General features: G+C 41.3%; 1 long non-coding RNA gene across 1 annotated transcript in view; it reads right to left on the bottom strand.

Annotated features, from left to right (window-relative positions):
* Nucleotides 1-10,498, bottom strand: part of LOC117938560 — a 13,558-nt gene extending 3,060 nt beyond the window's left edge. Inside the window, exons 1-3 of the long non-coding RNA XR_004655424.1 lie at nucleotides 10,489-10,498; nucleotides 9,171-9,175; nucleotides 1,706-1,711 (exon numbers count right to left, since the gene is read on the bottom strand). This is a non-coding gene — a long non-coding RNA (uncharacterized LOC117938560). The remainder of the gene's footprint in view (nucleotides 1-1,705; nucleotides 1,712-9,170; nucleotides 9,176-10,488) is intronic.
* Nucleotides 10,499-13,598: the final 3,100 nt, after the last annotated feature.

Genomic DNA, 13,598 nt, shown 5'->3' with positions numbered 1-13,598 from the left:
TCCAGACAACACAGCCCTCAGGTTCATAGGGACACACAAACCTCTCCACCACGATAAGGTGATGGTTCCCCGGAGATGCCCTATGTTGTCTTCTGTTAACAAATGATGATTAACTCAAAATATGGTGTACCTTACGGTGCAAGCTTTCATATTCTGTCGGGAGCGTGGGTTTCTGTCATCTTAATCAGTTTCTTATTTCTCAGTAATATTAGCTAAAAAACAATAACGTTTTTTTCAGTTTGAAGATTGTCTTGTCAAGTATTATTTAATATAGGTTGAAAATGATATGCAAATCATTTTACAGATTCGTCATACTTATTAAATCATTCTCCGTGAGCATTATCAGTCTGGAAGACACAACTCAAATCAATATTGAGATTATAGGTTAAAGGTAATCTGTGTGGGAGGAACTACTTTCATTGTTTATCCCCTTATCTTCCAGAGTTTTCCTTCAATTGGTCACCTGTTTGTACATCGTGTAGTCTGTAAACCTTGGTAGAGCAAAGAAGTGACCATACGGCAAATGGTTAAAAATGTTTCCATGTAATTCAACGAGTGCCCTGCAAAAGATTACAATCTTCAAACAATCAAACAAACATATCTTTACAATTAATGTGACAATATATATATATTGTCATATATATATATATATATATATATATATCTTGCGTCTGTAATTCAATTCAATTCAATTCAATTTTATTTATAGTATTAATTCATAACAAGAGTTATCTCAAGACACTATACAGATAGACCACACTCCAGAATTTACAAGGACCCAACAGTTCCAGTAGTTTCCTCCTAAGCAGTCCAAAAGAGTGCTGCCGCGAGGGACTAAACACTGAGAGATGTACACATATGACGCGCTCATGATCGTATTGCAATGATTTTATTTTTCTTCTTCTTCCATATGTACAATACACTTAGCACTGTTGTTACCTTATGTAATTGTTAACTGGTGAGTAGAAATAATTGCGTAATACTGCGTGCTGCGTTGTGCGCGATGCGTTCAACAAAAGTGTTCGCTCCCAGCTTCACCCCCTCTCCGTCAAAGCCCAAAGAACCCAGGTGCACAGGTGAGGCAACAAATATATCACTTCCGCTCAAACCGTCATGAAAACGCCCACCACCATAACCAAATAGAATTAATTGCAGAGAAAAACTTGAGCATACACCAGAAATAAGTTATTACTAAGAACAGACGTGTGGTGGCAGCACTGTGTATGTCGTAAGTAACGTCATCAGTGGAACACTCCCTGGCTATTTATTGAATAATCCTGATCGAGAAGTAATACCACAAATAACATGCCCGTCCATAGTCTTACAAAGTGAAAACATTCAAACAGCTAACAACGAAAGATTACAACAAGCATGCTAAAATTACTTCTTCTTTGTGGGGCCTTGACGCGTCAAAACCCATCAATGAGATTGCACCACACCGGAAGTTAAATGCACAGAGGATCCACTTTTCAAAACTGAAAAAAAAGCGGACAAACATCCGATCCTATCTCGTCACTTTATCAACATTAGTTTCTCCCGCTGCCAGGGAATAATGTGTTGATCTGCAAATCAACCTCAGACACACCATATGTAGTGGGTGAGGGTTTTATCAGTCAGATGGAGCAAAATCGAGTCTGGATTCACAGCTAACTATCTATGCTAGGCGATAGCAGCATCCATAGCAACCAGAACGTGTCAATTACACATTATTCTGGCAATATCTGAAAAATCTTCGCAAGTGAGTGATTATGTACATTCACTGAGAGAATATTGTGAAGATAAAATATATATTTCTTGCTAGAAATGTAATCAAAATGCATTTTTTTATGCACAAACTAACTCAAAATATAGAGTTTTTTCACTAAAAATGAGAGAAATGTCCGCCATGTTTTTTGGTCTCATGGGCCGAATCTTGAAAGTCACTTGACTTGGACGCGAAACAATAGGAAAAGAAGAGGCAGATAAAATGTAACAGTCATATAATTCAAGGAGACGAGAATGGCTCATAGACTGTTATACAGTATATGGTATGGCTGCAGCCTGGAGTGTCCCATGTCATCCGTACCGTCCCATGCGGTCTTGTCTCATGCCCAGGTGTGTCCAACGGCAAATTCAGAGGATTAAAAATACGAAATTGCAAATAATTTTCCAGATGAAGTCAGGGGTAAATTCGTGACCACATTTGTTGCAATCAATTGAAAAACGTTAAAAACTGTTAAAGTAACAATTTTGCCATACATATAGTTTATGGGGCGCCGTTTGTAAAGCGTCTCACGCTGAAAATAACAGCAACATTTTGTCACATTTAGCTTTAAAAAATAATTAAAAAACTGGTATGAAATTTTTTTAGGGTCACCTTCTTGCCCATTTACAACAATTTTGTCGACTTGGAAATATTTTAAATAGTTAAATCCAAATATTAAATGTTACACCTAAATGTTAAATGTTAAATCTAAATGTTAAATTTAAATCTAAATCTAAATGTTAAATCTAAATATTAAATCTAAATGTTAAATCTAAATATTAAATCTAAATCTAAATGTTAAATCTAAATCTAAATGTTAAATCTAAATCTAAATCTAAATCTAAATGTTAAATCTAAGTATTAAATCTAAATCTAAATGTTAAATCTAAATCTAAATCTAAATGTTAAATCTAAATATTAAATCTAAATCTAAATCTAAATCTAAATGTTAAATCTAAATATTAAATCTAAATCTAAATGTTAAATCTAAATCTAAATGTTAAATCTTAATGTTTCGAGTGAAACTAAATATTTAGCTAATATGCAATTTAAAATTGCATATTAGCTAACCGGAAGTACCAAAATAAAAGCTTGAGGAGGTATGTTTATAGATAGTGTCAAATAACGAATAAAAATCATCTCATCCGGGGAAATGGACTCTTGAACTTGGACAAATGTTATAATAACTACCTGAAATAATAAACACATTTGGAGAAACTGTATTTCAGTACAGAAACTGTACTGAGTTTTTAGTATCACTTTTATGAATGGTGTGGCGATTATGACCAGTAGCCACTATAGCCAGTCACAAAGGGGGGGGGGGGGGTCTCACTTTGACGGAACTGTCATGTTCGCTTCCATTAAGGCCAGCTAGAGCCTATCCCCGCCCGCCCCCGACAAGGTACGGTAAGCTACTGTCGGCCATGGTCACTCTGCGAAATGTATAACGAATCAGCATTAGCTGAGAACATCGGCAGAGCCGTCCTGGTGGCTGTACAAACTTCTTTAAACGACAGCAACAGCCTCAGGCAGCGCCGCGGGAACATATTTTGAATTGGGGGTGCTCATAAATTTTCAAAATGTAATACTGGAAATGGACATGCACACTTCACAAGCGAAAAAACAAGAATAACGTCCATAATACAAAACAAGGGCTAGGCACGAGTAATGCAGGATATAGGCACACGGCTCATTGGTACAGATTAGGCATACTACAAACTCAAAAACGGAGCCACTAAACACAAGTGTATAAAAAAATTATGTTAAAAGTGAAGCAAGCGCAAGCCAGTCGGATCCTCCGCCGTTCTCTGCTGGTTGCCACTGCTCCCACACACGCAGTGCTGACACAAACATTGAAATAGAGAAATTGCAGCCTTGAGTTTTTTTAGCGTAGCAAATTAAACGCTTAAAGAGATTGGGCCATATGTATCAAACGTTATTAACGCGTGTTAAGCTGGGCCTAATCCCCGTGTACGTGGATGAGGGTGAGGTGAGTTAGTCTCTTTTGGGACATGCTGCTCCGCAGCCAGGTTTTAAGGCGTCTAAGGGTTGAGAAAGTTCTCTCTGAAGAAGCAACAGAGATTGGTAGGCACATGCAAAGTTTTATAAGATCCTCTACTTCTCCAAATAGAGCTCTGGTTTGAGGGTGCAGGTTAGACAGATGTGAGGCAACTTCTTGTACTGTCTCGCATGGGGAGTCGGCTTCTTTACACACATCTCCCAACATTTGGAGCTGAAGGTGCAGTCGCCCTGTGTCAAGCTGTTTAGGAAGCTGAAGAGATTGTGCGTCAAGTTCCGATGATATGCGGCTGTTTGCTGCATCAATTACGGTCTTCTCCCTAAATGCAGCTGTTTTCATCCCGCCCTGGTCGAATCTTCTGGTGATTTCAGACTGGACCAAATCCAGAGCTTCATAAAAGTCAGCTTTCCATTTGAGTTTACCTGTTGCCTGTGACAACGTTTCAGGGCCGACAGCTTGGCTATAGCGGGCAGGTGTTCTGCTTACTCTGGGCTCAGCACCTGGCATCTTCAAACCATTCTGGGTAGCACACACTTTCACCTTTTCTAACATTTCAGCCACCACCTTGTCGTCTCTCAGTGACCCTACTCTGACCTTGAGTAGGTTTACACAAGCAATGGCACCAAGAGCACTTGATTTTGCACTCTGAAGGCTCTTTGCCACAGTTTCACAGGGCCCAAAAAGGGCATCGCAGCAGAGGAGGCTGAAAAGAGTTTTTCCATTGAGTGCCTGTTTGTGCAGTCCTGATATTTTTGCCCTTGCATCCCCTCTTACGCCTCTATTGTCTTTCAAGCTTTCCAGTGTTGCCAAAACAACAGTGTACATTGCGCAGCAGCGTTGAATTGCTTTGGTGCGCACACACCATCTCGTTGGGCATAGTCCTACAATGTTGACAATGATGTCATCACAGCCGAAAAGTGTTTCAAAAAGCTGTTTGCGTTTTGAAGATTCTTTGATAACACCTGCTTGGCTCACCTCACGTGCAACTTCTTGCAGCACAAGGTCCAGGGAGTGGTTTCTGCAATGAACGTACAAGGACTGGGGGCATATTTCCTTCAGTCGGGCCTGAACACCGGAAAAGCGGCCCAACATGTTATTTTCACCATCAAAACAATATCCTTGAAGGCGATCCAAAGAGATGTTCAATCTCAAAAAGATGTCTTTCAAACACTTAAACAGCGTTTCTGCAGTTGTGTCAGGGCTCGAGTAAAATCCCAAGAATTTACAGTGAGACTGAAGATTACTGTCAACAAATTGAAGGCTGCATGAGAATTGTTCCGTAGCGTTGATATCCCTGGTGCTGTCAGCTGTCAGTCCATAGAACGGGCAGTCTGATGCGCGAGTTACTATGTCCTTTTGAACAGCCTGAGCAAACTGTTCGATTATCTCATTCTGTATTGTGTCAGACATCCAATTATCCCTCTTCTTTATCCACTCTTCTTCTTTGGGTAAATTAAAAGTCCGTTCCAGCATCAGGTCATAGAGCACACCCTCACGAGTCGTGTCACCCCTAAACGGGAATCCTTTTCGTCCCAGGAATGCTATGGAGCGAAATAATATCTCCAGGACATTCCTTGCTGTTTGCTGGTCTTTGGCGGCAATATCGGAGAGTAGAGCACTTATTGGCGTTTTTTCTAACCCTGCAAGAGTGCGAATAGCATCTTTATGAATGGCCGATTTCTCGTGCAGACAAAATTTAGCAGATGCCTTGCGCCAGTTAAAAAATCCTTTCTCGACGAAAAGCCTATTTTTACTCACATGCTGACGGGAAGCCACCAGATTTTTCTCAACAGACTGGATACAAGCAAAACAGAAAGTGCAATCATTCTCAATGTCATAGTGTATCCACCTCCATTTTTCAAACCACTGCGACTGAAAAGAACGGGAAAAATCCTCATCTCCAAAACGTCTGGAAGGAAAACTGTGACCCCGAGGCTAGCAGCCCTGAGTTGCCTTTGTTGATGTTCCCTCCACGGCTGCCTTGGTGCGGCTAGCTTGGCTAGCACCCTCGTCGCCTGTTGCTAGCAGGATCGCCCTGGGAGTAACAAGTGCAGCGGTGCTGCTCCCTATTTCCCTAGGGGGCGCTGCAGCACCCTCCGCAGCCCTAGTTCCTGCTGCCATGGCCTCAGGGCCACCTCAGGCCACCTCGGTAAGCATGTTTTTCAAAACACGGAGCTAGCATTGTATTGTTGTCAAGGTAGCAAATCTCTACTGGCTAGCTACTGTTAGCTAGTTTAGTTAAGTTAGCCTTGACAACAATCCAATGTTAGCTACGTGTTTTGGAAATAATATTTACTACACTAAATGCATTCCCACTGCCCCTATTAGTATGTGGTTGTTCTGTCCATTCGAACATTAGCCTAGAAATTGTCTCACATTGCCAGACCTTTCTCCACAGCGCTGCATAGCAGGGCTGCCAACTTTTCCCAAAACCTTGGAGTGAGATTTGGGGGGGCCAACCTATATTTTGCCGTGTACAAAGCAATTTCTTTGGGTCTTTATCCTTCAGGGTTTAAAATGGGATTTGTTATATGTGGGGGGGATTGAGCTCTCCCTAGGGGGGTCTGGGGGTATGCCAGCTCAGGACTCATCTGATCACTTGATCCCCTGCACAGATCAGAGCACAAATACATCTTCATCAGTATCAGTTACTATCACTATTATTATTCAGATTTATGATTCATTCTTAACTAAACCTTACCTTAAGTAACCTTACCTTACCTAAAAATATTTTTCAGTATTGTTTATTTTATCACTATGTTCCTGTTTAAGCAATAGGACACCTAAAAATGGCAGGAGGGAACTTTAAAGGACCACCTCAATAATTTTTAATGTCTTCGAATATTAAAGGTTATCTACAGTTTTTTTTCAAGCTGGGCCCCATATCCCCATGCATTCGTGTCTAAAGACTGATGTGACCAAAAATATTTGAATTTGGTCTGGTATTAAGTGAGATCACAATGATGGGTGGTGCAAATGGAGCTGCAATGTAACCTGATGGGGCAATTGTACAGCCTTAGTTTTTGTCCATAAAAGTGATTTTGTTTTGATACTGCTTAGATTGTAACTAAAAGTGTCCGAAAACATTTTCGATCTCAGGACGTGACTTTTTGTCCGAAGACAGCGGTGTGGAGAGTGAGACGCGAAACAAGGAAAAAAAGCATTCAAGTAGTCTGTTGTTACGGAGTAAGCTACAGAAGTTTTAAGCTCCTGTTATCTAAAAGATTTTTTATGTAATGGCTCAATATTTAAATGGTTTCAACAATGTAGATGAGGTTGTTATAATTAGATGGCCGCCCGTATTTATTTGAGCCAGAGTACAGGCTATGGATAAAGTAGCCCATAGGCTGTGGAGGAAGAGCGGATAAGGGGGGAGAGAGAGAGGCTGCAGCTGTAGTGTTTCGTGCGGTCATTAGGCTTTATTACATCCATGGTTTTGTGTTTTCTAAAAAACAACGTATTATAGGGGCATATAGGGGCACTACCAATATCTAGAGCCACGCAGCCCTCCAGCGGCTGCTTCACCCTCCTTGCTCTCTCTTTGTCCGTAACGTAGCCTGCCCTGGCTGAAATGAATGCAGGTGGTCATCGAACTATAGCAACCTCGTCCACATTGAAATTTTAAAATATTGAGCCATTACATTGAAAAACAGGAGCCTATAATCTCTGCAGCCTATTCCTTAACAACATACTACCTGAACGTCATTTTCTTGTCTTGCGTTCCACTCTCCACACCACTGTCTTCGGGCAAAAAGTCACGTCCTGAAATCGATAATGTTGTCAGATACTTTCAGTAACAATCTGAGCCAGTAGTCAGCAGCACACAAAAAAATCCCTTTTATTGGACAAAAATCAAGACTCCAGGATGGAATCATTTGGTTACATTGTAGCTTGGTTTGCGCCTGCCCTTCATTGTGATCTCGCTCAATACTGGATATTAGACAAAAATGCATGGGAAATTGGGACCCAGTTCAATATAAGACGGTAGTTACCCTTTAACTACAAATCCTGTAACTTTGCGCTAAAATCAAATCGATCCACCGAACAGAACAAAGAAGAAATAAGCAATAAAGTTGTAAGGTGGTAGAAAATCTACATTGTAAGTTTCATTTAGTCCATGAATAAATGCTGTGCAAGACCATCATTGAGGCTGTGGTTCATAATTGCCATGGAATGAAACATAGGTTTGGACTGTTTGTTAATTTGACACTTCAGATAAGTCATCCAATACAAGAATTGTTGCAAATAGCATGATTACATTGCTGAATTCTTTAATTTAAGCAGCTCTCAATTATTTATCTCAAACATAGCTTAACCATGTCATATGATTTGTTAGTTTGGTACACTTTAAGAAAAGATATTAGTGGGACCACTACAGAAGAACATTTAATATCAAGGAATTAAGATTATTCACAACACCGCTTACTTTCCGTTAAACAATTCGGGCCACTGATACTCCAACCTGATTATTGTCCGTCTAGCAAGGTCAGTGACTCGAGTCTGTTTGGTGGGTTTGATGCCGTTGTCAGTCGGAGGAGCCGTCTGCCTTCATTTGAGCCGACCTGACATGTTGAATCGCAAGGCGGGCAGATTGGTCATTAGACTCAATTGGACATTGGACTTAACAACCAATCTGATTGGTGGCGTGCTAACCCGTAAAAGTCTGCATCACTTCGGTGTGTTCCGGGACTTTTTTTTTTGACCAACCAAGTCCGACTGCCTTTTCTACCAAAGGTCGGCTGTTGGGTTGGTATGTTGGAGCCTTTAGCCAGAATTAAGCACATTGACCATAGGTGGTCAAGCCATATACTACATTTCAACCAAATAAAACAATAAGTAAATAAAATCAAGTAAATAACTGAAAAAGCAGCAGTAATGATGATCTTCAAGTTAGTGCAACATTGTAATCCTCCAAAAATTCCAAAAACGGATTCTAAACTTTAACAAACTGTTTTCTTTACCCTTTAACAATATATGTTAGTCTTTTAAGTGCAAGGTATGTTGTTATCTCCTTCAGCCACAACTGTACAGAGGGCAACTGTATATATTTTTCCAGGAAAGAGCGATCAGTCTTCTAGCTTGAAGAAGCCCAAAATCCATCAACGCTGATTGTTTAGAATTGACGACCACATGTTCAGGGTATTTGCCCAGGATACAAAGTTTTGCTTGCATCACACTAAGTAGTAGTGTGATGGGGTACAAGTAGTTGTACTTTTGAGTATTCCCAAACCCAGTGGAACAGTGTTCCTTTTTCCTCTAAACACATACAACAAAGTACATTAGGATAGATTTTATTCAGCTTTACTGGAGTGATATAAGTTCGCATTAGCCATTTAAATTAAAGCAATTTCCAACCTTGTCTTGTTAAAGTGAATATAATATAATACTGCACATTATACCTTTGACCAACGCTGTTACCTCCTTTGTGTTTGTTGAAAGTTGTCTTGTTGCTGTTGTTGGATTTATGTTATTGTTATGTGCTGCTGCAGTTATGCGTTTCCCACAACAAGTGAAGAAGCAGATTTGTCATTAAAAACTCGTCCTGGGAATTAACATCCTCTCTTGCAGCCACCAGAGAAGGAGGGCCGGCTGGCTTGCCAGGTAGGAAACAAGACTGAATGTGCCTTACTGGGATTTTCCCTCGACCTGCATTGATGCTACCAGACCATTTGCGGAAAATTTCCAGCAGAAAAGCTGTTCAAGGTCTACACCTTCAACTCTGCGAGGAAGTCCATGAGCACAGTGCTAAAGAACCATGATGGCAGCTCCCGAATGTACAGCAAGGGAGCTTCTGAGATCCTGCTCAGGAAGTAGGTTGACTGCTGCTCACATAGCTCTGTGCACAGTTAGATGAAAATCACATAACTCTTTCTTGTGGTTCCAGGTGCTGTAAGATCCTGATGGAGCCCGGAAAGGTTAAAGCTTTCAAATGTCAGGACCAAGACAACCTGGCGAAGAAGGTGACTAAGTCCATGGCATCAAAGGGCCTAAGGACCATCTGCCTTGCCTACAGAGACTTTCCTACCTCTAACGGAGAGCCTAACTGGGAAGACGAGGCCCGCATTCTCAGCGACCTAACCTGTATTGCACCGGTTGGCATTGAGGATCCTGTAAGACCAGAGGTATGTCAGCCCTGTCTATTTAAAAAGACACAGGGAGGCAACCGGTCTATCATAGTAAAAATACTCATTGGGCTTCTTTCCAGCTATTAATTGTTCTTAACTTAACTTAACCAATGCGGGTTATTTACAAACACTTGGGTAAAATTGCAGATTGCCTGCCACATGAGCGAGGGAAAGACAAATTACGCTTTCCATATGCATTTGTGGGAGGGTCATGGGGAAAGTGCAATTTCCACCCAAAAAGGTGGGAGGATATGCATTTTACAAAGAGTCTCTATTCTGCAGGGGGGAATTCTCTGCCTCTTAAAAGTCTAAACCAGGTAGCGCGTTTTCCTGTGTGTAAAAATGTACCTTATTCAAAGGTAGCAGTGATCCAAGCAAAGCAAAGGCATAGGCCTAGACAACAGGCAGACAGGATTTATGCCACGAGAATCACTCTTTTCCACTTAAGCCAACCAGAAATCATCCAACGTTAAAGATTAAGCAGCCATGCAATAATTCTATTACTGGATGAAATCAAAGATGACTTGTAACCTCTCACTCAGCATTCACATTTCATCCCAACACATGTTAAACTCCTGGCAAGATTACAAAGATGTCACTAAATTTAAGCTTGCGCTTTCTTTTTCCCGTGGGAAGATCCATGGTGAGTGTAAAAACTTGCACTTGCTCTGTCTCAATCGTCTTTTTCTTTGTAAAATAAAGCTGCCTTCCAAAAACAACAGTAATTGTGACATATAATGGTGTCAGGGCCATTATCATGCACATGTGTAGGCTCGCTGGTGGGCCTGGATCGATATTTGCTTTTAATAATGTTCGTTGTGTACACGGCTACTTACCTCAGGCCTGGGAAAGCAATCTCTGAGACCATTTGAAGCCAGAAAGTGGCAGGATCAGTTTTTCCAAAATGCTCTTTCAAGGCCCCATCAGCTTGGAAATCAACCAGTTGCATCTGGAGAGGTCCAGCATTTTCCCACTTGAAGAGCTGTGTGACTTCTTTTGAGAACTCCCTGACATCTGTGATGAGGAACGGGTTCTGAATGAACAGGGTGAGCTGCTGTCAGAGGCTGAAGCTGTCAAAACACTTGCTGAAGTTTACAATCAGCCTGTCAACAAAAGAAGATACATCTCTCTCACCCTGAACCTGTTCCTTCACTGTTGGGAAGTGTGCACAGTCTCCCTACAGGTCTTCCCTAAACAACACAAGTTTCGTCTGAAAGGAGCGGACTGCTGTCATCAGGTCACAAACTGAATTGCCCTTGCCCTGTAGTTTTAAATTCAGTTCATTCAGGTGTGAAGTTATATAAACCAGAAATGCCACACATTTGACATTCCTCAAAAAGAGAGAAAATGTTGTTGCCTTCTGGCTGTTTAGCTGTGCCAAGAAAACTGCAATTTCCATTCGGATGGACCAAAAGCGCTCCAAACCCTACCTTTGCTGAACCCATCTTACATTGTTGTGTAGCAGAAGGTCATCAGCATTTGCATTAACTTCTCTGAGGAATTCCCTGAGCATGCGATGCTGATGGGAAGAGGATGCTCTGAGAAAGTTTATCACTCTCATCATTGTGTATATCACCTCAGCATACTCGGCTGACTGGGTGGAGCACAGGACCGATTGATGAATTATGCAATGGAAAGAGATGAGATGAGGATTATCCTCTTTCATTCTTGCCACAACTCTTCTCTCTCTCCCTACCATGGCAGGGGCTCCATCTGAGGTTATTGAAACCACTTGATTCAGATCTGTTGCAATCTTTGTTAACATCTCCTTTATGGCCAGGTAGATGTCCTCTCCTCTTGTACTGGTCTGAAGGGGTGTGACACCAACAGATCTTCACAGAACTCTTCCTTGTCCTTGTTGAAAAACCTTTCAAAAACTAACAGCTGAACATTGTCAGACACATCAGTGGACTCTTCTACAGCTAAGCACATGCATGGTGCCTTGCTTGTTCCAGCTGAGCTAGCACATCCTGGATTAATATTTCTGTTTTCTTTGTGGCTGATGATGCTGACATAGTTACTTGCTTGATTTTTTTCGCACAACTCTTTGTCCCTCTTTGTCTTTTTTCCTCAAGTAAGGTTTCAACTACCACACTCATGCACTCCTTGACAACCCTTCCATCAGTAATTAGTTTTAAATTTTTACCCAAAATCCAGGCAACTTTATGGGAACATTAATTAGCACGTTGTTGGGCAGTGAATAAATGTGTTAGAATTCTGCTGGATCAATCATATTGGGCTTTTAGATCGTTTATTTTCTGTGCCCTTGGTCCGGATGTTAGTGGGTATATTTGGTCAAAAGATTTGTGCTTTGTCTCATAATGGTGCTTCACATTGCTGCTTTTAATAATCGCGACAGTCTCTGAACATATGAGACATATCGGTTTTGAACTGCCCGTGGGAAGAATGAACATGTAAGAATCTGTCCCTTCTTGATTGAAAGCTCTGCTTTCGCTGTCCACTTTTCTTTTTTTTAGAGCATGCCATTTAAAATGTTGTCTCTCTTTCGTTTCCTCTCCCCCTCTGTGTGTATATCAGCAGTGGTTATCGAAATGCACAGATTTGAGTGGCTTAATAGCATCACATGACATGATTTACAACGCATGCTATTGGTCTGTGAGTTTCCTGGGCCATGCCAGAGTGCTAGTACCAGTACCATAAATACTAGAAAGGCTGCGGTTTAAAATAGAAACGCTCCGTCAAAGGTCAATAATTTTCAATAATGTGTTGGTTTTTATCTGGGTCCGGATAGTACGGGGGCTGGGTCCAGATCCGGAGCGCCTATTAGTGATCTCTGATTTAGATGATTATCTGTCAGTGTTTCTATCATTCATCAAATTGTTTTGAATCATTCTTGGTGTGGACAGTCCTTAGTTTCCTCCCAAATTATAACAGAAATATAGTAATGAAGACCTGGTTCTCTGTGTAGCTTATCATCATCATCTCCAAAACTCCAAACTTTGGGTCACAGATATGTTGAGGAAAAGGATGTCTGTGTCTGTCCCCCTTTCAGCTGGTGACCAGTATCCCCACCAGCTGGCTGAAGTTCCTGAGGCTGCCAGGTGAAGGCACGCAGCAGGAGAACCCTGAGGGCGAGATGGATGAGACCAAGACTCAGGAAGAGATCAACCACGCTGAGAAGGGGCAAACGAACAGAAATAGGTGACTCAGCAGCTACAACTGCATGTTGACGCAGGTATTTTTTCACCTTTGAAAGAAAATTCCTATTCACATAGCACTGTCCACTCTGACTATGATGAAGACATTCAGGAAATGTCTTGTCTTGTTCTCATCCAACATTGTGGATTGTCTTGTGAGCCTGGTGTCTCGTTGCACCTCTAATTGCGATATGTGCTTCCTGTTCTGATTATATGTAGCAGAGCCAGCTATGATTATGATCCACTGTCAGAAGAGACAATATAGTGAGAATGAGAGTGACAATAAGACCAGGATAGAAAACTCCAACATTTTCCTTTAACAAAAAACCATGAGCTGGCTGTTTTTCCTCATCTTTCAGACTTCTGTAGTGGAGGCCTTCTTGCAACTCTAGCCACAGCATCATAAGCAGCCCGGAGTTCTGCATCAAGGACTCTGCTGCTCAGGTCCCCATGATCTTCGAAGATGATGCTGCTAACGATGAAGAGTATAAAGATCACATCATAATTTAAGTTACCCAAATATAACAGTTAATAGTATCCTCTGTACTGTT

This window comes from Etheostoma cragini, chromosome 23, assembly GCF_013103735.1.
Source record: "Etheostoma cragini isolate CJK2018 chromosome 23, CSU_Ecrag_1.0, whole genome shotgun sequence".
Classification (NCBI taxonomy): Eukaryota; Metazoa; Chordata; class Actinopteri; order Perciformes; family Percidae; genus Etheostoma; species Etheostoma cragini.
The sequence above is the reverse complement of the archived record's forward strand: the minus strand, read 5'-3'. Positions and strand labels throughout refer to the sequence as shown.